The sequence below is a fragment of the Rhinolophus sinicus genome, chromosome 7 (genome assembly GCF_057876585.1).
Source record: "Rhinolophus sinicus isolate RSI-liver-muscle chromosome 7, RSI-T2T, whole genome shotgun sequence".
Taxonomy (NCBI): domain Eukaryota; kingdom Metazoa; phylum Chordata; class Mammalia; order Chiroptera; family Rhinolophidae; genus Rhinolophus; species Rhinolophus sinicus.
Genome location: NC_142507.1, coordinates 10774277 through 10800673, shown reverse-complemented (window position 1 = coordinate 10800673; position 26397 = coordinate 10774277). Strand labels below are relative to the sequence as shown.

General features: G+C 37.1%; 1 protein-coding gene across 7 annotated transcripts in view; it reads right to left on the bottom strand.

Moving 5' to 3' along the window:
- Nucleotides 1-26397, bottom strand: part of NCOA2 (nuclear receptor coactivator 2) — a 257843-nt gene that overhangs the window by 159856 nt on the left and 71590 nt on the right. For all 7 annotated transcript variants that reach the window (XM_088799375.1, XM_019726156.3, XM_019726165.3 and 4 more), the window contains one exon: nucleotides 5270-5326. The gene's annotated coding sequence lies outside the window, so the exon portion shown is untranslated. The remainder of the gene's footprint in view (nucleotides 1-5269; nucleotides 5327-26397) is intronic.

The following is a 26397-nucleotide window of genomic DNA, read 5'->3' as shown; positions in this document are numbered from 1 at the left end:
ATCCTAATGCCAAATGACGGGGAAAAAAGAAAACCTACTTAATTTTATGGATACGGATAATTTTGTAAATAAATGTTTAATTTATCCATTACATTCAGATGCTGTAAACAGTGGGAAATAACATCCATGATTTGAGCTTCTAAAATAAACTATGAGATGTTTAATGGAAGCAGCCTGATTTTATTAGCAGTTTTAACTTGAAGGCGATTCTGGTAAGGTCTGCTGACTCAAACTGAACACCTGCCAAGAAAATAACATATATCTGTCACTTTCCTTCCAAAGGGAAAGTGAACCGCGTAGTTAAAAATCCTACTAACTGACCCCAAATCAAACGCCATGTTGTTGTTTTTTCCTGAAGTTCCTATGATAGCTCTTATGGGAAATTCTGCTAATCAGAGACTTTCTCCTTAACACTAACAACTCTACTATCCAGATAAGTAAAATACGTAAGTCTGAATTGAAATCTAAAGGCCAGTAACACAAAAAGGCAGGAGGATGCGCATTTTCTTAACCACCCGCCAATGACTTCTCCCGCGGCCTTGCACACAGACACCTGTCTGCAGGAAGTGCAGAAAGGCACGGCTGAGAAATCCGGGTCCACTCTAGTTTTCTTAGAAGAGTCTGACTCCAGCGTCACCTCCCTCCTTCCTCTAAGACACACTAACTCAGAAGACCTCTACAAGGTATAGGGAGCTGATACTTTTAATTTAACTATTTCCAATGAATACCAGCTATGCCAACTGAGGTCACACTGAAAAACTTTCAATGAAAAACACAAATGGTACTCTCACAGTAAAACAGCTCTCAACTGAAACTCAACTTTTATAATCCAAGAAACACCCTTATTTTATGTAAAAATGTTTTGAAATTGCTGTCTGTAATTCTAAATTTTGCCGTTCCAGAATTTGGATTAACCAAAACATCAGGTTCTCTTGGATTTCTAGTCCATTTTTCAGCAGTGTACTATGCTTACAAAGAAGCATCACTTTGCTGGGCTGTACCTATGGAAACAGCAAGGCTACCGTTCGAAGTGAAGGCTGCCTGGACTGACTGTCTCCTGCTCACTAGTCTGAGGTGTGTGCCTTCCCAGAAGCACACTCTGAAACCACTATTAACTCCACATACACAAACATTCACTTACGACAGACAGCTTTTGTTGTTGCTTTTGCCTTAACCTCTGGCCATATGGATAGATTAGGACTTTCGGTGGGAACAGACGTGTAATTCAAAATTCAATGCTCAGATTTTTTTCCTTTTTGAAAAAAATAAGAAAACCTAAATTCATTGTAAAAATACTTAGTAAGGACATACAGAGTTAAACTTGCATTGATATTCCTTTTCCAGTTTAATAATTTTGGGTAATTATTCTTTGTATTTCCCACAACACTTAGCATAGGCTAGCACAATATAATTAATAAATATTTCTGAAAAGGAGAGTCAGAAAGGAGGCATGGCCGGAATGCAAAGGGAAGGTGGGTTAATGGTGCTGAATTATTTAGTTTTATGGGGGAAACTAGGCCAATCTGTTTACACTCATGGGTGCATAAAAAAGGAGGAAAGTAGAATAGTAAAATGTTTTAAAAACTGGCCTATCATACCAATAGTTTCTAACTGGTGGCTTTGTATCAGTAACACCCTTTGGGAGGTAATTCCATCTGACCAATAAGCCTATTTTGTTCTGAATCCATTCCACACACTGAGAGCTGAGTGGTCTACCCAGCGGGGCTAGGATTCGCATTCCAGTTTGAATAACTGAGGGCATTTTGGCAACTGTTAAAATAGTTGTTCTTTTCCAGATCACACTGTCTACCATGCTGGTATTTGAAGGAAATGACCACAAAAGTAGCAATACAATTAAATGTCAGCAGATTTTTGCTAAAGCAGAAGATAGATGTTTAAATAGTCTATATTTTTGTTTAGATGAATATAGATTTTCAGCGGAGAGTACTCAAAGCCTCAACTGTATAGCTCAAATCAAGCTGCCCGGCACTGGAATTTACACATCTACTGTATTTCCCCGAAAATAAGACCATGTCTTACGTTGATTTTTGTTCCAAAAGATGTATTAGGGCATATTTTCAGGGGATGTCTTATTTTTTCATGTACAACAATCTACATTTATTCAAATAAAGTCATGTCATCTTCTTCTGGAACATTGTCATAACGTACTAAACGCATCCGTCTGGCTGACAATCTTAACTGGGGCTTATTTTCGGGGTAGATCTTATTTTTAGGGAAACACGGTATCAGTTAAACCAGATACATAAGCACAAAACTTTTCACATCTATGAACAAAGAAGGAATTCAGAGGCAACAAACGTTCATTTGAAATGTACTTTAACCATGCCATATCCAATATGGACATAATTTCTTTTGTATCTTGATATGCTGAATATAACTTTTAGTATTCAGCATTTAGTATATAACAACAAAGGATACCAGTATCACAAGAAGTTTGTTATGCTTCATTGTAACTTTGGAGAACTTCTCTCTCCACATTATTATCGCAGAATTGGGCTCTGCCTTGCTATTCGTGAACAATTCTTCACCCACTTATCCCAGCCCGAATCCTCCAACATAGAGAAAGTAAACTGATAAATAAATACAAAGTATATGTGAATCCGCAATGAGCTCAGTTTTCCACAGTGAAGGGAAAATTACCTTTTAAGACTTTATTGTCAAACAGATTTATCTGATGCTTGCTTCTGTTTTGACTATTAATTCTAATAGAAGTTTATGGGATAACTTTTAAAAGGCTTAAAATGTGAGACTGGAATGGAAACACTGATATAGCTATAGATTAAGAAGCACAATTTGTTCTGTTAAATAAATTTTTTCTTTTTAATTCAAACTACAGAATTCTCTTTTCATATACTCAAACCTGGAATTTGCATTTCCACTCATACATCCTTTTGGGAAGTGTGAGACAGAATAATTCACCTTATTTCCAAGTCAAAATTTTAAGATGCATTCAACAATGTTGCCTTCAAGAACACTTTGTCCACAATTTATACGTTTAAGGCTCAAAATATTTTTATATAATATGTCCTACTCAGCCTTGAAAATAAACTAAATAAGGAAAGCTGAAGTTCTGTTTGAACAAACTCTGTTCTATCTCAAAGCTATGCCACTTCACTTCTTAAATAATTAGAAAGTTTCCCCCAGGGATATAAATTATTGCACTTTCCAAGATAAGTAATCCTATAGTCATTGTGTTTCACACAACCTGCTTTCTGTAGGAAAAGTGTAACAAACCACTGATGCCACCTGTAATCTGAAATTTTTAATACTGCAAGGGATAAAGAACGCTGATTCATAGAGTGCTACATTTATAATGGAAAAAGGAATCCAGACGGCTTTCCCCAAAGGTCCTGCCCCCCAAAACGTTGAGTATGAAATGAAACGGCCAAGTGGAAATTTAAATTGTGTAAGTAGTCATTAAATTTCAAATGAGTCGTCATGTTTCATAGTTTGAAATAAAGGTTAAAAGTTAAGACCTGCTAATGAAATATAAGCAAAATAATGTTTGACTTTTAAATTAATTTTGAAGTCCTCAAATATGAATATGATTTTCCTGTATTACAATGACCACAAAGAGGCTTGTATTCAAGGCTATTTAGGCAGAAAATGGAGCTCAGTGGTTAAGATCAAGGTCTTTAGAGTGGCAAGCTGCCACTTACTTGACATGACCTTGGAAAAGTCACTTAACCTCTCTAAGCTTCAATTTCCTTATTTGTTATTCTGAAGATAACTGAAAAGCACTTACAGAATACCTGGCACACTAAGAGAGTAGTAAGTAATGGCTGTTGTTATTAGTATTATCAAAGCAATTTCTGGAAATTACACTTAGTAAATTCGATGTAAATGAAAAATGGCTGTATAATTCCTAAAATTTTACTAAAGAAAAAACCTAAAGGTGAGATTTAGTTCTTTCTATAAATGAAAAATGGTGGCAGGAGAGACCAATGCCTAAAGAAAGTAAAAGAGATCAAAACACAAAACATACAAGACAACAGGAGACAAGAACTAGCAACATATATCCTGGAACACTTCAAAGAAAACTAAGTGCCATGGGCACACGGAAAGGGGCACTCAGCTCATGCCGAGGACTGTCTTTGATAACGAATTCAAACATCAATATAGAGGGCAGAAAAATTTGGCAAACTGGAAACAAAATTAATTCAGTTACATTTTGTATTCAGTGGCAGATAGTGGGAAAAATTTAATTTATTTGGTTTTCTGAAAGTAAAACTGGACAGTTTCCAAGCCCACTGTGTTCTCTATAAAGATACCACAAAATATATCCAATATGGTAGAATAATCCAGTAGGGAGCTGAGAAGCTCCACACTTGCTTCAGGTTTGTCTGTTACTTGATCATGAGAACTTCCTAGGGTGGTGACAAAATAAATACAGAATTGGAAGCATTATCCTCTGAAATCTACCCTGATTAAGCATATTTGCGTACATAAAATATGCAAAACAGGTAATTTCTCATAATGTTTAAGAGCTATATACTTTTAGTATATCTGACATAAATTAATTTCATATTTAGAAATCAGTATAAGGAACTATGTCTGGTTTATATTTACAGATGCACAGTTCATTGACTCTGAATATAAATATTCTTAATGTTTATTACCCAATAATTACTTTAACAAACATTTATTCAGTCTTTCCTGCATATCAGGCACTATTCTAATGGATAGGGAGAATGTTTTTAGCAAAACAAACATAGTCGCAATGTTTATGGAGCTTATATTCTAGTAGGGGAGATGATAAATAATAAAGTATTATGATAAAAATAAATCAAGGTTGTATGATAAGGAATGATTGAGAAGCTATTTCAGACTGGTTGGACAAGAAAAGCTTGCTCGTTAAATATAAAACATCCATCTCCATAAGACTGAAATTTGCTGCCAAAATCTATAGTAGCTATTCTTTTATGTACATATAAACATGAATGTAAACATTTTGCCAGTCTATGAAATTACAATTCACTTCATCCAATAGGTGTAAGTAATCTTCACAATTTCACACAGTAAACACTGGTAAACAGACAGGGTCATTTTACCTTCAAATGTCATTTCCAACACATTCATAGAGACTTTTCATAATAAAACAGAAAATTTAGACAAATATATTTTTCTTTGTTTTATATTTTATATTTATTTACATACTATTTTGCTGAACTACAAGTAGACTATTTTAAATATTTTCTTTTACTTAAACATCAAAATATTCCAACAATAAGACTTAATTGTCACTCACCTGTGCCTGTACACAGCGCAGAAGATCTATAAATTTGTAGCCAAATCCAAGAGAAATCTGCAATACAAACAAACAAATAAACACGAATGAATGAATGAAAGAAGGAAAAAGAATGCAGAATCCTGTTAGACCTATTAGAATGGATGTGATTTTGACAACCAACGTTAAGTAACATTCATCAATAACAAGTCCCCATTAAATAGCATGGTAAATCAAGAAGTAGACTTGCTGTATTTGTACAAGATAGTATTAAACACGTACGGTCACATTTCACTGCGAGTTATGAAATGTCTACCCCACAAATGTTGAGAGTCTGCCATAACACTTAGTTCACTTTCTTGTAGCTGCCTGACTCGTCACTCGTGCCGAAAGCTGAGGAAAAGCAAAGAAGGCCCGAGCTCCCCCTCTCCACACGGCGCAGTGTGCAGTAAATGTTTGCTGAATAAATAAGCAAATCAACTTCACACAGTTACCTTTGTTTGCTGTAACGTATACTTTACCTATATGGAATTGAGAGGCTTAAGATTACTGAAAGAAAAATGTTAAGTCCTAATTATTGAAAGAAGTAAAAAAGTGCCTTGAATGACCTATCTCAAGAAAAGGTCTTGAGTAAAAAGATGTAAAAATGATCCTATGTAGGACAGCCGTAACAATTTGCAAGAGCAAATGTGGGTAAGAAAAGGAAGAACTGGATGTCTGCAATCAGGAGGGCAACTGCTCACCAAGTTTCTTCTGGGTGTGTATCTTTGGGAACAAAGAACTTAATAATGAAGGCCCTGCAGCGTTTTCTCTGATACGCACGGGAATCACTTCCACTGCACCCGAGAAGTTTGTTTCCCAGACGCATGTGAGGAGTACGAACACAGCAAACGTGTGCTTATCATATAGTCTGTGTGTGTTCGTGGAGACTACTTTTGTGTATTTTACAGACCTGAGAAAAATGGCTTGAATGCTACTAGTAGCAGTATGTCTTTTTTTTTTTAACCATTATGTACTACTGGACTTAACAGCTTCGAGGAATAATTTTACAACTGAGCTACTCGATTTTTTTTTCCTTCAGGTGACACAAATCAGTAATAAATGACACTTTGATTAATTGTCAAAACTTAAAACAGCATCAACTCTCTTAAGAGCCCTTTACTCTTTAGAATAATAAATAGAACCTAATTATAGAAAAAAGCTAATGTAACTGGTAATTTAAATCCAAATTACCATTTTTCTAGGGCACTGAAAACATCCGATTTCATACTCTAAGAGGTATAAAGAGAAAAAGACAGAGAAAAAAATTGCATTTTGACTTTTTACCAGGACCTGATCAGCCTGGAGATGGTCATATGTAATGACATACAGCTAGGGGATCAGAGATGATTCATGAAAAACAAAAAGAAATCTGCATGCAAATAAGAAGTTATCACAGTAAGTAAAACGAATGGATTCTGCTCCAGTGGCAGGCAGTGTGCAATAAAGTGTTATGTAATAGGAGCCATCCATTCCTCCCAGCAGGGCTGGGGTAAATGTATTCATTACGCTGGCCTACTTAAGCCTATTATAATTCTATACCAACAACTAATTTGCTCAAGGACATCACATTATGAAACAATCAAGAGCTAAAACTTGTGATATGAGTAGGAATGATGATATTCAGCTCTTATTGCTTGATCTATACTACTCGGTGAGTTTTTATTAATATGCTAATATGAGGGGAAAAGAGCAAGGCACCCATGCCAGGGGAAGGTACAGAAGAGAGACAAGAAGATAAAAGACACATGAAGATGTGGATGATTTCCACAGGATATAATAGAGTATCTTGGTGCAACATTTTAAAAAGGAATTAATAAAATACTTAAACACAGAATTACAAAATGTTTTATAAGGTGCTAAGGGAAAATAATAGCCATTTAACAGTAGTACAGGCAATAATTCTATAATAAATTAACATCCCACTACGCTTCCATCAGCCCTGGGAGTTTTCACAAAGCCTTAGGGATGTGTTTCCAGGGAGGGAGAGGGGAAGAAGCCTGCCCTGGGCCTGGCAGAGTGACCAAAGGAAAAGACAGGAATCTTGCAAGAGAAGGCAGAGGGATACATATCTTTTTCTGTCTTACCACCACTACTATTTCCACCGTATGAAATAAAAAGATACACCTCCTCTCCACAAAGCAATAGGTCACTATTAGAAGACAGCCCGGGACGGCTGACAGAACCTAGGGTGAAGCATCAATCATCAGACAGACCAGCTTTCAAAACCTGGCTTTATCTTGTCACTACCGCTGCTGTGAATACTGTCTTATCACTAGAGCAGCTGAGGTATGTGACTTGGGAGTATTTCTGTGGAATCAACTATAAAATGAGGACATTAATAGCCTCTTTGCAGCACCTTGAAAGTATTAAATGGAAGTATTCAATTTAGAATTACACAAAGCACCTGGTACATAGTAGGCATGGTAATTAGGGTCCTGCCAAGAATGATCCTGTCGAGTGCTGCTCGCTAAGACAGGTAACTCAAAAAGTGATGAAAACTACTCATAGAAACTTCAGGCCTACCTGCCTCCAAGTAGAACTGATTTTCCCTGCGATGTCCTAACGACTTTATCTGCCCATAACCGTCCAGAGACACACAAAAACATGGGAAATTTTTGAATCGGGGCCACTTTAAAACTACATCAAATGTTGAAAGATACTACCTGGTTTCAAATCTTACTATAAAATTGCAGTAATCAAAAGAGTGGGTATTGGCACACGAATAAACAGGAGAAGAGAACAGAGTACAGAAATAGGCCCACACATTTATATCAGTTCATATTCAACAAAGGTGGCAAGGCAATTCAACGAGGAAAAGGCAGTCTTTTCAATAAATGGTGTCCAAAACTGGTTATACGTACAGAGGGGGCGGCGGGGGAAGAACCTCAACCTTTACCTTGCATTGTGTACAAACATTAAGTCAAAACAGATAGGGTCATAGATCTAAAAGCAATAACTAAAACTTTACAAAGCTTGTAGAAGAAAGTACTTGGAGAAAAATTATTGTGGATGAGGCAAAAAAAGGCTTTAGATATGACACCGAAGTAAAAGAAAAAAAAGACCATAAAAGAAAAAAAAAAAAATTGAAATCCATTAAAACTAAAACTTCCGTTTTGCAAAATATGTAATTTTAAAAATAAAAACAGAAGTCACAGATTGGGAGAAAATATTGGCAAAATAATTATCTGATAAAGTGCATGTGTTCAGAATATATAAAGAGCTAATTATCAGATAAAGGATGTCTATCTAGAATACATAAAGGTCTCTTACAACTCAATAATAAAACAAATAATTCAACTCCTTGAAATGGGGAAAATAGTTGAGGATATTTTATGTATGTATATCATAGAAGACATACAATGGGAAAAGTACTAAATACCATTAGTCAATAAGAAAATGGAAATTAAAACCAAAACAAAATATTCTAGCCATTCAGTAAAATGTGGAAAGGGTTGACAGGATATGATGAAACAATCACATCCCTTGCCGGTGGGGAAGTACGATGGTATGGCCATTTTGGAAAACAGTTTAGAAGTTTCTCACCATATGACCCGACAATTTCACACCAAGGTGTGTTTTCATTTCTCTGGGTACAGGTGACCACACAAAGAGTTGTACATCAATGTTCCTAGCAGTTATGTTCAGAACAGCCAAAAACTGGAAACAAGTCAAGTGTCTATCAACTAGAGAATGTGTTTTATAGGATTCATACAAGAAATACCACTCAGCAATAAAAAGGAAAGAATTACTGATATATGCAACAACATGAATAAACTTTAAAAACACTGTGCAAAATGTAAGAAACCAGACACCAAGACAACATATTATATGATTCCATTTACTTGACATTTCTAGAAAAAAGTAACACTACAGAGACAGAAAACAGACCAGTGGCGTCCTCGGTCAGGAAACGGATTTGGGGATGGACTAAAACGGGCACAAGTGAACTTTTGGGGCTGATACAATTGTTCTAAAACTGGATTGTGGTGATGCTAAATAAAGTAAGACAGATAAGAAACCTGAGACTCACACAACTATATAAACTTACTCAAACTCCTCCTTGAATACATTTAAAAGGGTGCATCGTATGGTATGCAAATTATACCTCCCCTTTTTAAATGCTAGAAAAAATGTAAATGACATTTTTAAATGGACCCCTGTGGCCCTGCTCCTTCTTCCTAGGTGACAGCTGAGATTGCTATGTGAGTCAAGGGACCCAAGGAACAACGGTTCCAGCACCAGAAGGCGGGGTGAACACCGGCCAAGTAGAGCATCAACGAGCTGCACAAGTAACAGCACAACAGGGAGGCAAACATCAGGACCGAGCCTGCATCACACATAAAAAGACCGCTGGCAGCATTAAAGCTACAGGTGGGTGATTTTTTTTTAAAGGTGGGGAGGGTGGGAAGAGCATATGCGCAATATTTTGTTTTATTATATATTTTTAATTTTTTAAATGAATGGACAGAGCCACAGGAAGCAAAGTAGGCCGGGAAGAAGACGAAGTGACATCTGTAATAGCGAAAAGAGCACCTTATGCTGCTGCTAGAATGGGAGGCGGGCCCTATTTTGCTGTTTTGGTTTAATACCACCACCAACAATAATAACACTAATAGCTATTATTTATCGAATGCTTATTTTGTGAGAGCTCTGGGCAGAGGGCTTTATATGTGTTACTTCATTTCATCGTCCTAACAACCCTGTGAGGTAGGCACTGCTACTATCCTCAGCATTTCATAGATACAGAAACTTAACCGAGAAGTCCTTGGTCCAAGGTCAGAGCTAACGCAGTGGCAAAGCCTGGATTCTAACCCAGGGTCCACGAGCAGGTTGTTCCCAAAGTTCACTGTTTTGACAACACCCTCAGTCTGTCAACTCGATTTGAAAAAGAAGATGGCAAAAGCGTGATCAACCTGAAACCTGCCTTCCTGAGGACTCTCACATGGTACAAACAAGAACAGCCACGCTGAGTCCCCACATCGCCCACCCCTGGCTGACACTGTGATTGAAACTTGACATTATTTTTTACTGACCCAAATGGAGCCTCACAATTTTCTCAATCAATGTTGCCACCAATCAAAGGAAGTATCACCAATACATCAATGTTGGTACGCAAATGAAAATGTATTTGCTAACTGGAACAATCAACTTGATTTTTGACAGAGTATGTGGCACATGCTATTGAAAGGACTAACCAAAGGGGAGCCCTGCAACTGCCCTACTTCATGTCCCGACACAGGGCCTACTACTGGTCTTCTTGTTCTTTGGCCAGCACCACCCCAGTCATCAAGCCAGGCAGACAGGTGGGTAGAAATGAAGAGGACATGGGGAAAGGGAGAAAAAGCTAGAAGTACCACTCTAATCACTTGAGAGTTTTCAACAGTTCCAGCCAGGGATATCTGGAACATAACCCCACCATAAGCGTACACCCATAATGCATGATTAGTACAATAATTATTTTTCCATTTCTTCCTCAAAAGCGCAAAAACTCCCAAACAACTGAACGTAAAACACACCTTTAATTCAGAATGTTTCAAATCACATAATATCAAAAGGAAAGTTAGTTTCAGAACTTAACTATGAGAACTACTTAAGCTCATTAAACAGGACATTATATTTCTATTTGATGTATATTTTATATAAGAAGTCCTAAAACATAGCTTTCATGTGTTTTTAATAAAATATTGTAATATTAAAATCCCAACGTTCTGGTGGTACAGAAGCCTTAAGAATGTAAAGAATGTGTACTACATATGCAAGGTAAAAGTCTTCCCCAATGATTAAGCTGATGGCGCTAAAAATAACATCTAGACGGCAGAAGAATAACTTATAAGATAACTGGATATATATATATTTCAGACAAGCTTATGCTTTCTTTCTTTGTTTAAAGGGCTCTACCTCCACTTCAGACAATGACTCTTAACTAATAAAACTCTTTAACAAGTAATTTTCATTTTTCAAAGTTTTTTTTTAAGAGGGTCAGTGGTCTCATGTCAAAACCTCTTAACATGACATTTAGCTGCGGTGACTTCTGTATAAGCATTAATAACCCTCTAATTATTGTCTCCAACTATTCATTCTGCCTATTATACATGTAACTTAATTCATACAGAGAAATCTTCAGTTTTCTAAATCTGGTGCTTAAAATCAATTGAAAGTCGATTTTAAGATGTTCTTTTGTTATTTTAATTCAACTTAACAAAATACTTTAAAAAGTACAATTAATCATAAGTTAAACAAGTAGCAATTTAGATTTATAACTTCATTTAGTAAAACTTTTCATCGATACTAAATGTAGTAATTCCTAAGCCATAATTAAAATACATACATAAAAAAGGATATGTCATCAGTTTAAAAATTCCTAAGCTGCGGTAGGTACGCATACACAATTGGTACATGTGATATAGTGAAAACAACATACCCATCAAATCTGCAGAGCTCATAAAACCATTCCTTTCAATTATGTCTCTCACATCCCGTGGTCAGAGCCAATACAATCAAGCAGCTATCATAAAACAGTAAATCTCCAAAGAGTAGTATTCCTGCCCAGAGACAGACCCAGAAGAAAACTGAATCTCACATACGCAAGTTGCATGTGCAATGCTCAACTCTGGAAGCGGGCTAGAGACACCAACTTTGCAGTCACTTGCCTGAAAAAAGCATTTAAATCATAGAAATGCTTAAGCTCTCCTAAGGAGAAGTAATAAAGAATGGAGAGCAGGGAGTCTGGAACTAAGCCCTAGGGAACTCCGACATTTAAAAATTACGTAGAAAAGGAACTGGCCAGGGAGCACGGGAAGAAATGAGCTAAGAGGCAGGAGGACCAGTAGAGAGATGAGTGAGTCCTACAGAAGCTGAGAGATTGGGCAGCAAAGAGAGAGAGGGTGGGCAACACTGTTCAATGGCAGGAGAATGACAGTTTCTACTCAATTTGGCAAGCAGAAATCGCTGTTGACCTTCCCAAAAACAGCTTCCCTGGAAGGATAAAGATATAAAGCAGACTGGAGAAAGTTCAAGTGCTGACAAGTGAATAGGAAATAAGGGTTTGCACAGCGTGTGCAAATGATCACTATTATTATGACCTTACGCTAAAGTTTATCTTCCCCTCTAGACTGCGAGCTTCTTGCGGGCAAGGGGAAGGTTTCATCCACCTTTGATTAAACAGACAACATGCTGCTGGTCTAGTGATTTTTAACAACACTCCTTACAAAAGTCCTGGCGCTTTAATTAGGGTGCTCATCAAAAAAAAAAAAAGAAATCACATAATAATAGTCTTTAATAGAATTACAGGGAAGGAAAGAACTTACTGGGCAGAAAGTCTTAAACAAACATAAAAGGCTCAGAGATGACCCCCCACCAAGACTGGAACATGCCAACCTGACAACCAATCAGCCCCTGCCCCCAATAAAAGGCCAAAAGACACTATGAGTAGAATTTTAACTGGTTTTCTCCCAATACAGTGCGCAGTTTTTGCCCTGAATATTTCCCTTTATTCTGCTTGATATGAGAACAGTTACCGAAGCCTACTGTATACACCAGAACAGTAGAGGACTTCCATGTATTTACCAGTTTATTTTTCATAATAAACTAGTCTGAGGAAACGTCGACCTTCGTTAATAAAATGAAATATTATATATACCCTGTAAAATACGAACAGTAGAGACGGGGAAAAAATCCACTTAGGGAGAGAATATAGTACTGCGAAGTCCTCTCAGAAACTTGCCTTCTCCGTAGGTTTTGCTCCTGTACGATGCTGCAATGACCACTCTGATACAAAATGAGCCGAGAATCCTTCCCGTATGTTCCCAAGTACAACGCAGACAAGCCTGGATAATACTACCTACCTCAAAACTATGGGGTAGAGCAAAAGGCAGTGAACCAAAGTCACATTAAACCATATGATCTGTCTACACAGGACAGATCCTGAACCCCCAATACTGAGCAGGGCCCTCAAAACCAGCTTCACAGGGACCAGCACGAACCTTCTGTCCGTCAAAGGCTCATTTCTGACTTCCGACGCCTGAGGACCCGCCTCCTCCCCAAATGACTGTCACTGTCACGCCTACCTCCTACAGGAAGGCTCATCTGTCAACACGGTGTGAGCACATAAAGATCATCATTTCAACATCACAAAGAAAACATTCTTTTTTTTTTTTAAATTCACACAGGATGAAAGAGGGTAGGAGAGGGAAGAAGAAGGGAAAAAACCGATGTGACAAAATGAGGACTTATCTGACACAAGGAATTGCATTAAAAACATAAAACAATTCTAGAGCATAAGGTGGGAGGCACAGCTGGGAGCACAACCTAACGTGGCGGAATTTTCCCTCAGATCGGGGGTCTCAAGACCAAGAATGTACATAAATGTCCACGAAATTTTCTAATATATTTTGATAACAATCTAAAACTACTTAATACATGAATGTGCTAAATCATGGACAGAAGTTACTGACATTTAATTTCAGAATTTGCATGTGTGTTTACAACTGGATTGGAGACTAGTACTATTTTAATGTCTTTCATATCAAGTCTTGAGGGACAGAGTGTTTTTGTAAGTTCAAGAAAACAAAAATAATGGAAAGATCTGAAATATCTTCACGTGGCTGACAGTAGTAAATGCTGAATTCAATGGGACCTGAGCTCAGCAGATTTTCGTAAACAGCAAATTCTTATAATCAGACAAGACCGCGTGGTGCTATTTATTGAAATAATATTGGGTAGTTTTGTTTACATTTAGTAAGTAAATCTGGTTTTGTCTTACAGGTCCTAATGACACTCAAATCTTTCTGTACTGAAAAGTAATCCAGTAACATATACTAAAATGGGTGTTTTTCATAAGGGCCATCACACCAGCTAATACTTCCCATTATTTACATAATAAATATGGCTATAAAATGTAGATTAAAATATCATGGACAGCCTTTGTTTTAAAAAAAAGTTCTGCTGACAAATCAAAACACCAGTGGTTCCCAAAATGTGTCTCTGAGTACAGCTCAAGAACAAAGTTTTTCCAGGTTTAAACCTAAATAAGAAAGAAATGTAGTACTTTATTTTTCTATAAAGCTAAATTTTATTAAATCTGAGGATTCTCCTTTATTATTAGATAATAAGCTTATTACGTTGTGGGGTTACATTTTCCTTTTAATTTCTGAACTGGTGGTGGTAATGGCTTGACAAATTTTAAAATTTGGCAATCCTATGTCAGTTCCCTAGATTTGGGGGGGGGGAATTTTTAATAGTAGTACATGAAATCAAAATCTCTAGGTACCACTGGCCTATCTATTATAAAATGGCGCGCGCACACGCATGCACACACAAGAGCTGTCACCTGGTCCCTAGGTACTCACAAGTAGACATTTTGCAAAGCAACCCAGAATAAATCACAGCCTAAAAAGGTTAGTAATAACGATGACAAGTATAAATACATAAAGAACAGAAACTCTGGAAGACTAATGACAGCAATAAACTCTTTGCTACTCCTCCCACTGAGAAATGAAGTATAATTGCCCTCCTCTTGAAACTGGGTGCCTTCGTGACTGGCTTGACCAACAGACGGTGGCAGAAGTGGTACTGGGGACTCCTGGGCCTTGCAGACTCAGCCTGCGATGCCGGAACCCTTGATCTGAGGAGTCCTGAGCTGCTAAGTGTGTGGGACTACCTTGGAGCCACCGCACCATGAGAAGCCCAATCTAGGCCACGGGGAGAGGCTACATGAAAAAGACAACAAGCTGCCCGGCCAGCCTCAGCTGTTCTAGCTCCTAACAGCTCCTCGTCACCCCAGCTGAGACTCCAGACATCAAGGAGCAGAGACAAGTCATCCCTGCTATGGCCTATCCAAATCCCTAACCCACAGAATTGAGATACAACAACAACAAACAAGTTGTTGTTTTAAGCAATAAATAACCAAAATAAAAACAAATAGCTTTTTCATAAATAGGAATAAGACTTTAAAGCAAAAAAAGAGATGTCTCAGGCAGACTAGCTGTAAATCAGACTGGCATCAGACACAAAAGAGGGTTATGATGCATAAAGATAAATATAAATCCATTCATTCATTTACCCAACCGACATTTATACCACCAGATGTGTAAACAGTGATACACATACAGCCTCTGTAGATGGTTAAAAAAGGGCCGGGCTGACTTCAAGGAACTTACAACAGACTAGAAAGTAGTACGTAGTATAGTGCTTTCTTATACGCTTTTTATTGTTTTCCACAAGAACATAATCAACAATTCAGATCAAATCAAAACACAGAGTGACCCAGGGTTTAAGTTCCTCTAGGAGAAGGAAGTGAAGGCTGAACCCAAATCCCACAAAAGGTCATTTGTAGTTTGTAGTATCGAAACACGCTGTAGTTAACTACAGCATATACAGCATATAATAAAATGTTTGGGTTCTCATTTCAGACTATAAATTCAGGGCATGCGTAACTAATCTTTTTTATTTCTTTTTTATAAAGTATCAGGTTAAAGAACCATTTAAAGATATTATTACAAATATGCCGGGTAGACTTTTCTACTTGACTGAAGTCAAGATTCTGGGACCCAGAATGGGCAAAGCAAGTAAGGTCAGTAGGCTGTTGTTTTAACAAGATTTATTTCTGTCTAGGTGTGCTACAGTTTAAACAAACACACGATTCCAGTGACTAAAATAATTTTAACTGCTCCTTTCATGAAAGCATAGACAATTTAACCTTTCATAATATTCTTCTCAGGGTTCTAAAATTAGTCACTTTTTTTCTATTTGCAGTATTTCTCTATTCAAATTTCACATGAAGCTGAAAAGAGAAATAGAGAAAATTATCCTACCAGGTATTTTTAAATACAGGAAAACGTTTGATCTCACACTATAAGAGAATAAAACAGTAAATAAGTACGTTCGTGGCCTCTTGCGCAAAAGACCATGGAATGTCTTCAAACTATCAGGAAGTACCTAGCACGATGCCTCAGTAAGAAGGGACTTAACGAATGTGTGTTGACTGATAACACATTTATTTCCCAGTTATTTTAAGTGTGGCCAACAAAAACAAGCAATGTTGTTTTCTGTCTCAGTAAATACTTGCAGCAAAGAAGAAAGGGTAACATTTTCAAAAGCGGTCACAAAGAACCAGACCGCATTCTCTCTTGAAAACATTAAAAGAGGTATGAAGGTGGGCGCTATGTTAACAAATTCTATGTGCTCTAAGTGTCGAAATAGCATCGGTAAGTGACAATATAACAGGAACCTAAATTATAAACGGCCTTTTCTCTCACAACTTCCATTACATGGTAATTAGCCAAAATTTAGCCAAAATTAGCCAAAAACATGACATAAAAGAAAAATTCTTATTGCTAAAACCATAATTTGTTAATACTTTATCTAAAATATACTATAAAAGTCAAAACTGAGCACTGAATAAAAACATAATTAGGAACTTAAAAATGATAATACTAACATTCCATTATAAAAAATAACATCTGGAAGGAAGCTACACAAGAATATCTGACTTTACAAATCGCTCAAGTCTTCTAGACTGGCCTAGAGACCAGCAGGGCGTGGGAGGGGGCGTCAGGAGACCCAGCGGGGTTCCTGAGTCTCCCTCTGAGACTCAAGGCCAATCACTTACCATCTCTTGTCCTCAGTTTCCTCAATGACATAAAGAGAGAACGGCACAATTATCTCCAAGTTCCACTTTACCTCGAAAAAATTCTACTGTCCTCAAATAAACCGTCATTAGTCTAAACAAACGGGATTTGAAGATACCCCAATCTTCCATTTGCTTATTTAAGGCATAATTATTTCCCTAAATTTACACTAAACACTTCACAAGTTTCAAACACCTATATATAGATAGATTACTTTTCTCTTATTTTATCTTGACAACAATTCCATGCGGTAGACCAGGTCTGCAATTACTCCGTGCATCAGGCAGATACCAAAAGGGTGGCTCAGTGAGTGAGGTTATGTGATTTGATTCAAGTCACTCAGCCAAAAATAGCCTAGAAATCAGTCTTCTCACTCCCAGCTCAGTGCTCAAATTTCCATAAAAAGCCACTTTTAAATCCATAACAACGACAAATAAAATACGTACCAGTTAGAAAGAATAAAATACGGTGTTATTTTTAAATGGCTACCTTGTTTCTTTAAATCAAGATGTTATATGTCATAAATTCCTTAAGATAACCCAATTTTAGGCCTTTATGTCTCAAAATTATTTTCAAGATTCCTGGAATAAGAAAATCCCAATGGCTTAAACATGTTATAAAAACATCATATATCAAGGTTTTCTAAATTGATGTATATTCCTTGACAAAAATAGGATCTGTGGTAAAATAAGTTTTGGAATGTTTATAGATTAACAATGCATGTATACTTTTTAGTTTAATGTAGCATTTCACAAATTTGTGGATCAATATACATTTCGGACTTAAAAAAAAAAATACCAGTTGACATTCTAAAGCACTTTTGTTCCAACAAACCCACCTTGGGAAATACTTCTGTGCATTTTAAAAATATAATCATTTGCTAAATAAAACACAAAATTACTACATAACTTTAAGTAAGGAAAAAATTATAGATTTTCCCCACATTCCAAGCACACATATTTTCATAGTTTTTTGAAAAGGTGAAGTAGCTTACAGTTTGTACATTTAGTGACAGTGTTTCTTTTATTTTTTTTTCTGCAAAGTTGCTAATATAATACTGAACTTTACAATCAACAGCAAGCTGGAATAGAGAACTACGGTATAAAAATCTTCTCATAGTCTTAAAGAGTACTCTCAGTGCCCCAAGTGACATTGTATTGAAAGGTTTCCTCCAGTAGTCATGCTAAATCAAATACCCAGAACTGATATTGAAGAATCCGAAAGGAGCCTACAATTCAGATGGAAGTGTACATTCTGATCATGTCCTAGCAATGACAGGCAATTGGGGGAAATTGTCCATTAGAGAAATAACACTTGAAACAGTCTTAAACTATTACTGGGATCTGTATCTAAAATTGGGAGCAAACATTTACAGGTAAAGGGTAAGTCAAATTACTTAATTACTGAACCCCCCCAGTTAACCCAATAGTAACATGGAAGTAACTACAAGTGTGGGTTTTGTCTTATTTATAAAATAGTGAAGCGCTGAGGCAAAGGCTAATTAGCTATTCTGAATTTATCTTGAGCTCAGGATTTGATAACACTAGGTGAATTTACTTAAGTGCAAAGGAATCAGACATTTCTAACCCTTCCCCCAGGCAACTATGAGTTCCCTAACACAAATCAACCAAACACACTTTCTTTATACTTCATCTAATAATGTTTAGCAAGTCCAAAAATACTTTCAGATGCTTTTAAAAATGTAAGGCAGCTTAGAAACTTGAGCTGTTTTTAGTAATGGTATTTTAAAAGTGGTATAACTTACCACTCCAGGCAGAGGTATGACTTGTCACTGGTAATAGTGGTAAGATGGGAGACTGAAAAGAGCTATTTTGAGAAAATAAGAGATTGTGGGTTCTAGTCTCAAACCTCACCCTTCCCTCCCCTCACATAGACGAAATTGAATGCTTACATAATTCACAAATCAAATTTCTGTTTAAAAATTGAAAAGCAATTACAGCAGAGTAAGTTATATATTTGTTTTTAAAGATACCTAGAATTCTTTTTTTTTTTTTTAAGGAATGGAACCAGCATTGCCTAAAATACTTTTTTTTAAGAGTTTTAAAAATTAATTTTGCTGCAATCACATAGGTTAATAACATTATGTAAATTTCGGGTGTACAACTTTATAATAGGACATCTGTATACTGTGCGCTCGCCCCCGGAAGTCTAGTCTTCTTCCATCATAATATACCCCACCCCCTTTATAGCAGAGTTCAGATATTTCAGTTCTTCCTAACCCTTAAGTGTTTATGACAGTCGTCCCTTTCTCTTATACCCATTTTAGAATTTAGAAGGTAACTGTTAACCAGGCCATAAATAGTTCACAGATACAGAGTAAATTTCAAAAGCCACTTCCTGTCCACAAATACATGAACAAGTCATATTTTAAAATAAAGCACAGAATACCATAAAAAGGTATCAAAGTATAGTATGCTTCACCAACCTATAGTTATCCTATTTTCAGCTGTGAGGAAAAGCCACCTTTGTGAAAATGAGTTTAGACTCCAAGAGCCAGATTAAGGAATAATATGAGTCTAAATAATAAGAAACAGCATTGATTTGAAGGTCACATTAAAAAGATGAAAGTAGGCAAACTCCACGACAGAATATGCCTCTAGGAGGGAAATAAGTGAAGAAACTCACCCTCTACAGATTGTTAAACTGGAACAAGATCCCTGAAACATTTATTCACCTTCAGTTCATGTCAAGTAAAACTGGGAAGTGAGGGTCTTGAAATGTTCTTTAAATATGGAACCAAGCAGCATTTATTTCCTAAATGTAAAATAAAATTTTTTTCAAATATAATGGAAAAGATTGACATTTAAGCATTCTGAAACTGTTTGTCATCAATTGTTAAGCTCGTTTTGCAATATTAAACTTGTATTGTTGTATATGTGAAGATCATCGTCTTTCTCAGCTATATAATCAGTGACAAGCCTTCTTTTCTACCTTTGAGAATTTAACCATTTCCCTCGGATATGTTCTCTTCAGGCTGACTACAGAAATGATGCCCTGCTCTGTAATCAATGCTCTCCAGGGTATTTCCTTTAGTTATCATCATTCCTGTTATCCAAAAGGAGGGCAGAATGACACCACGCATTCCTACACACGGGGAGCCTTATTTAGTTCAATGTCCTAAATCTCTACCATGTTCAATAAAACACTGGGAGGCAAGTAAGTTTTGGATTGCGAGGAAGATAACACATTGTGCCTCACCATCCCTTCTTGATCGTATCTTATAGAAATCAGGTAAGATACGTGACACTGATTATAAAGGGCTGGTCATCTGGCTTCTGGATCATACAAAAGTCCTTCCTTCCATCTGTGATTTCTTCTATTTTGGCTAGTTCTTTGGGCACTCAATATCTCTAAGAAAAAGGTGTTGAGAAAATGAGGTAAAATTCTGATCTATGAATTTCATTCATTCCCAGTGAAAGAACTTAAAACACACACACACACACACACACACACACACACAACAAACAGAATAACCTCTTAGAGACCTAAAAGAAAATATACCAAAACACCAAAATCGCTTGTGTAAGAATGGTGCCATCGTGGGTAACGCTTTCAAGTTCATACCTTCTAAATTATACCCGTATTATCGAGCTCCATTTAAATCAATGCAAGATTGTTGAGAAAGTAAGTTAAAAATAATGATTTCAAATATTTTAACTATCCTGGGTTTATTTTCTCTAAGACAAAGGGGAAGTTGCCTACATAGCTTGACAAGGTAAACAAATACAAAAATATCTCATAATTGTTCCCTTCTTCATTGTCTGTGTGAAGGAAGGGAAAGGAATAAAGGAAATGAAAGCCATGAGGTACATACTCACAAACCAAAACCACAAGAAAAATAAGCTAAAACCAGACTATAGGAGGCAGGAGAAAAGCAAGAATCTCTACAGAAGAAGTGATTTTGCAACACTAATAGGGTAAACCCACATTCCTGCCACAAGCCTCGCATTTTCAAATAGGCCACACAGCTGGCGGTCTTGAAAGCTTTCCAGCTAGGAAGCAAGATAGTAAGAGAAATCAGTAGGTCTCGGGACTGGACTGAGCCCTAATCTGATTCTGATGAAACACTGCCCTGCTGGGGCATAATACTGTGGCAGCGAGAAACTCAGTTAAATAGTTGATTACAACTCTTATAGAAAAAATCCTGAAGAAACATTGCTTTGAATAGGGGCCTTTTTAGTGAATAACCAACTGTCAGAAGTATGGACAAGACCATGCTTTCCAGGGCGAGTCCTCCACTTCACGAACAGGAGACGGCACCATCACCTTCAGAAATCACCGAGACGGATGCCTACAGCAAACGTGCTCTCCGTAAACTAGGTTTGTGTGACTATTCCGTCTAGTTTCCTCCCAAAGTCAAAGCACCATGTGGCTGAAAAGAAAGTCTTATTAGATTTGGAGACTGAACTTGGTTTTCAAGGGCTCAAGGGTTGTTTATGAGCTGTTTCAAAGGCACCACGTTGTCACTAGTGCCCCCTGTGCCACTACCCCAACCAATTCCAAGAAACCAGACTCCTTCCTACACGAATCGCAAACACTTAATCTCAATCCCCAAAGAATTAATTACCTTTCATTTTTTACTTTTTTTTTAATTTAAGTGTCATTTTTGTTTGTTTGTTTTTCCTGGACCCATCAGGTCCAAGTCAAGTAGTTGTTTCAATCTAGTTGTGGAGGGCGCAGCTCCCAGTGGCCCAAGTGGGGATCGAAACGGTGACCTTGTCATTAAGAGCGCAGCACTCTAACCACCTGAGCTGCCCCCCTCCCCCCCCAAGAACTCTTAAAGCAGCACTCTGGTTTTGATTTCAGAACATTCAAGAAATTACTCATCCCAAAGAGATTTGAGTAGGTGCCTGAAGGGGTGGTTGTGCTACATCCATGCTCTTCCTCACAGGGGAAGCTGTCTCACTAAGACATTCTTCACCAAACAGGAAGAACACCATTCTTCCCTATGACGTTGGAAGTTTTCTATTGTTATACTTGGAATGCTTCTCTTTTTTTTTTCCTAGCTAGAATATACCTTTTAAATTTAATTCCTAGATAATGTTTTTCTCTCTAAGTTATACGTTACCTTCCTTTGAGGGGAAGGTAAAATGATCAGGTGCATAATCTATAATCTCTCTACAAACTGCCCATTATTTACTTTATCAAGTCACCTAAATACACCACTAAGAAAATCATCATGTTTTCCATTCAATCTAGGTACACTGATAACCTACACTAGCTTAATATTTTTGGCATGGTTCTTACTGAAATCTGCTTTTTTTTTTAACTTTTTTTTTTATTTTTAAGTGTGTTTTTCCAGGACCCATCAGCTCCAAGTCAAGTAGTTGTTTCAATCTAGTCGTGGGGGGGCGCAGCTCACAGTGGCCCATGTAGGGATCAAACCGGCGACCCTGTGCTACAAGGGTTCCAACCAACTGAGCTAACCAGCCGCCCCTGAAATCTGCTTCTCTCAACAAAGCCATTATGCCTCTCAGTCAGTAGGTCTCAGTCAAGACTATTAGCATAACATTCCCTTATAAAGATGTACTGCTATTTAAGATAAACCATAGTGATTGTTATAACATAAATGGCATAAATAAATGTTATGAGCTTCCTTTGCACTTAGAAAGTGGTATTCATTCCAAGTACAGAAAACTGTATATTTCTACAAGCAAGATACCAATTACTGTATGATTATAAACAATATGAGTAATATGAGCATTTACTAGTATTATTCAAAATGTTAACTGCAAGCTCCAATATCTGGATTTAAGTACAGTTTTTCCTCTAGTATCCTCATTTCTGTGAGGTATTAAGACACAGGAAAATTCATGTAAGTTTGGGGACCCAACAGACCACAGTTCACATATTGACTTCTGCCATCCACCATGTGTAAGGTCCTTGACAAGCTAATTAACCTCTCTCTGCTTTAGTTCCGTCGTCTGTTAAAATGGGAATTATATATATATATATACACACACACACCATGCTGAGTTTTTAAGAGAGTAAATAAGAAAACACACGTAAAGAGCCTATGGAAGTGTCTGGCCCACAGTAGGCCCTTGATCATTACAGCAATTACTATAATCATTATTGACACTGCAGAGATCAACCAACTAACTCCTAATAGTCACAAAAGTGAAGAGCTCAGGACCTTCAGATATATTGCAAAGAATCTGTTTTACAGATGTTTTTAGACTTGTACTTCTAGGTTCCACCAAGTCCAGACAGCATTTCTGTCATTAAACTGTGACATTTCCATTAGGTACTTTCTGGACATTAGTGAGAGGCAAGCAGGTATTCCGTCACTACTTGAAACACTAGGGCTGCCAATTACTGAGTCAGATTTAACTAATACATGAACTACTCAGACTATGCTAAACGCTTTGGGAGGATGCCTCAGATTTTTCAACAGCTAGTCAACAAGTATGTACTGAGTCCATTGTGTATACAACTGTGACCGGAAATGTGGCACCTAATCAGTGATCAAACATAATCCCCGCCCTCAACGAGTGCCTCATCTAAAGGAAACAAACAACAACAAAAACTTAAAAAGTTAAAGAAAAATGTAGGAATATCTACTATTTCTTAGTATGACAGTTGGCTAGATCGTTATGCAGAATGGTTGGTGGACTGATGTTAATTACAACAGCTTCTTTGACTCAAGTCGATTTTGCTACGTTTTAAAACAGGACAGAATATAAGGGATGACTAACAGGTGAGAGGCAGTTATAAATATAAATTACAATGTGGATATTGAATGTAGCAACAGTATGAAAGCACATCAACACAGGATGAAATGTAAGTAATTTTCAATGAAAAGAAATTTTCACTGAAATTATGAGTAGGGAAAGAATAAAATTAGTAAACTTTGAATAGGTCATGGATGTTAGGGTAATAGGCCAATCTGGAAATTGGATAAAATAAAAAATGAATATTTGATATAGTAAGTCCTTTGCAAATTGTTCAACCTGGAGGTGGGGGAATCATTGCCTGGAGATTTATTACCAAGACCAAGTTTCTACAAAACAATGGGTTAATCAAATTGCTGACTATATGGTTCTGATGTCGTCTCACTCGATACTGCCTACCAAACTACCCTTAACCTTTTTGTCGTTGGGTGTAAACCTAGGAATTTAACTCTCACATTTTCTAGGAAAAAACAGAATCCAAAAGGGGTAAACTGTAAAGAATAACGTGTACACACACACAACTGTTCCAACAGTACCATGCAAGCTAACAGTATTTCCAGAGCAATCCTCATTTTCAGGGGGGCTGGCAGGTGTGCTTCCCTGAGCACTGAGGGGGTCCCACGTGTCAAACCCAGACACTCACTGCCCCCATGACTGCTCCCACACACAGTGCTAACTAGCTCTGCAACTATTTTCTCTCTCCCAATCCAGATCTGTCTTGCATAATAAAGCATTCCATTTTTCAAGACTGATATGCCTATGGCTAAAATACACATTCCTAGGATAAAATGTATCATGCTAGTTAGTGATTATTCCACTTCAAACTTCGTGACCTTCTCCGTCTTATCAATATACATGCTATCTAACTCCAAAAGGATACGCTGAGATTTCTCATCAATTTGTGTCCAAAATCTAGTGCAAACTTTCATTCACTTATTCCCTATGAATTTATCAAGCACCAGACGCAATAGCGTGTAAAAAAGTTGTTAATATTAGCCTTTCCCTTATAGGCTGTACTCTACAGATTAACCATCTCCAGAAGAAAATTAATATCCTTCTTACTCATTCCAAGATTTTGCCGTCCCTGGGACCTGCTCCACAGAGACGTCAGATCTTCAATTTCCAACCCTGGACTCATACCTGAACGGTATGAAGTTAGTTCTCCCTTTCTCCCTTAATGAGGTTATTATTCATTCTGTTCTTTTTAGTTTTTCCCTTTTAAGACTATAAAATAAATAAATGTTAATTTTAGAAAATAGAAAAAAGTATAAAAGAAGGGAAATAATGTTCACTACCAACCCACATCTCTTCTTTAATAGTTTAGCTAATATTTTCATTTAGTTTATTTCTTCAACTTGATTAAATATAATTCCACGTAACGATTTACTACTCTGCTATTTTCCCTTACCATTATTATTGCTGCTATCATAAGAATATATCATCATTTACTTAACCATTTCTCCCCCGTGAAGCACTACTGTTCCCACTGTTTCACCATTTATAGACACTGCATGATGGAAATCTTTGAACATAAATCTCCACCTGGCGATACGACTACTTCCTTGAAACAGAATATCAGGAGTGGCAGTCCTAGGTCAAGAGATATGATCGATTGATTGTAAGCCTCCTAATATATGAAGCCAAAGTGATTTTCAAAAACTACCAATTTACACCACAAACCAGTAGTTCCTGAAAATGCTCTTTAATCACAACCTAATTAACAAAGGGTAGGCTCTCATTCATTCATTCTACTAATTTTATAGGTAGAAAATGGCATCTTAACTTCAGCTTTGACTAGTATGTTTTAAGAATTTTTAAAATAATTTTTAAAGTTAAGAATCTAGTCGATTTTTCATAGAGGCTACAATGAGACTTCGCTTTCCCCCAGAATCCTCGACAACTTGGCTGAGCATTCTGGTCTTTCTGGCCAAAGCTTGGTCCTCTATCTCATCACCTCAGAAATGGAGGTCACAAGCAGCAGACTGCTGCTCTCCCTGGAACACCCCTCCCATTCTAGTGACAGCGACAGCTCACATGGAGCCACCAGAAAACCAGCCTGTATTACTCTACGTTCCCGTAACTGGCAAGACAAGCCAAAAACAATGGGTTAAGGTTTAACAATTCCACAGAAACTCCCAACTGATCTTAATAATGCTTTTCAGTCCTTCCTAGTACCCACGACAGCTCAGTGTTGTTCACATATTGATCCACATTGTACTTACAGTTCCATGTACTTACACCTAGTACTTAGACCACAAACTGAACACTGACCTTTCTGCTCTTCACATAGAGAGAGAGAGAGAGAGAGAGAGAACGCACGCAAAACAGAGTAAGAATGAGCCCGCAAGCGCTGTAATTCCTAGAATTACAGAAAGAACTTATAGTAACTTGAATAGCGTGTCTCCTATAAAATTGTTTGAAACATGGAAGATTCACACATGGAAAACTGACAGCAAGTTTTCAACTTCTAATGCTGCTTATATATGATATATCATGAAGACTGTTCGCCATAGTCTCAGTGACCCAATGTTGAAGATTTTAAGCCCCAAAACTAGAGAAGTGCCCTTGTCCCTTACAAAGATTCACTCCTAAACACACTGGGAGCTCTAAGCTATTTTCCCAATCTTCATGATCTTCCAGATGCATAAAAGCTGGAATACAAGAGAGGTGACGAGATACTTAGTCTTCAGTGGTTTTCAACTTTAAAGTAAGTTTATTAGTAATAGTCCATAAACTCCTCAACACTGACTTACAAAAGGCAGAAATGGCCTTGGAAAAAGAAAAG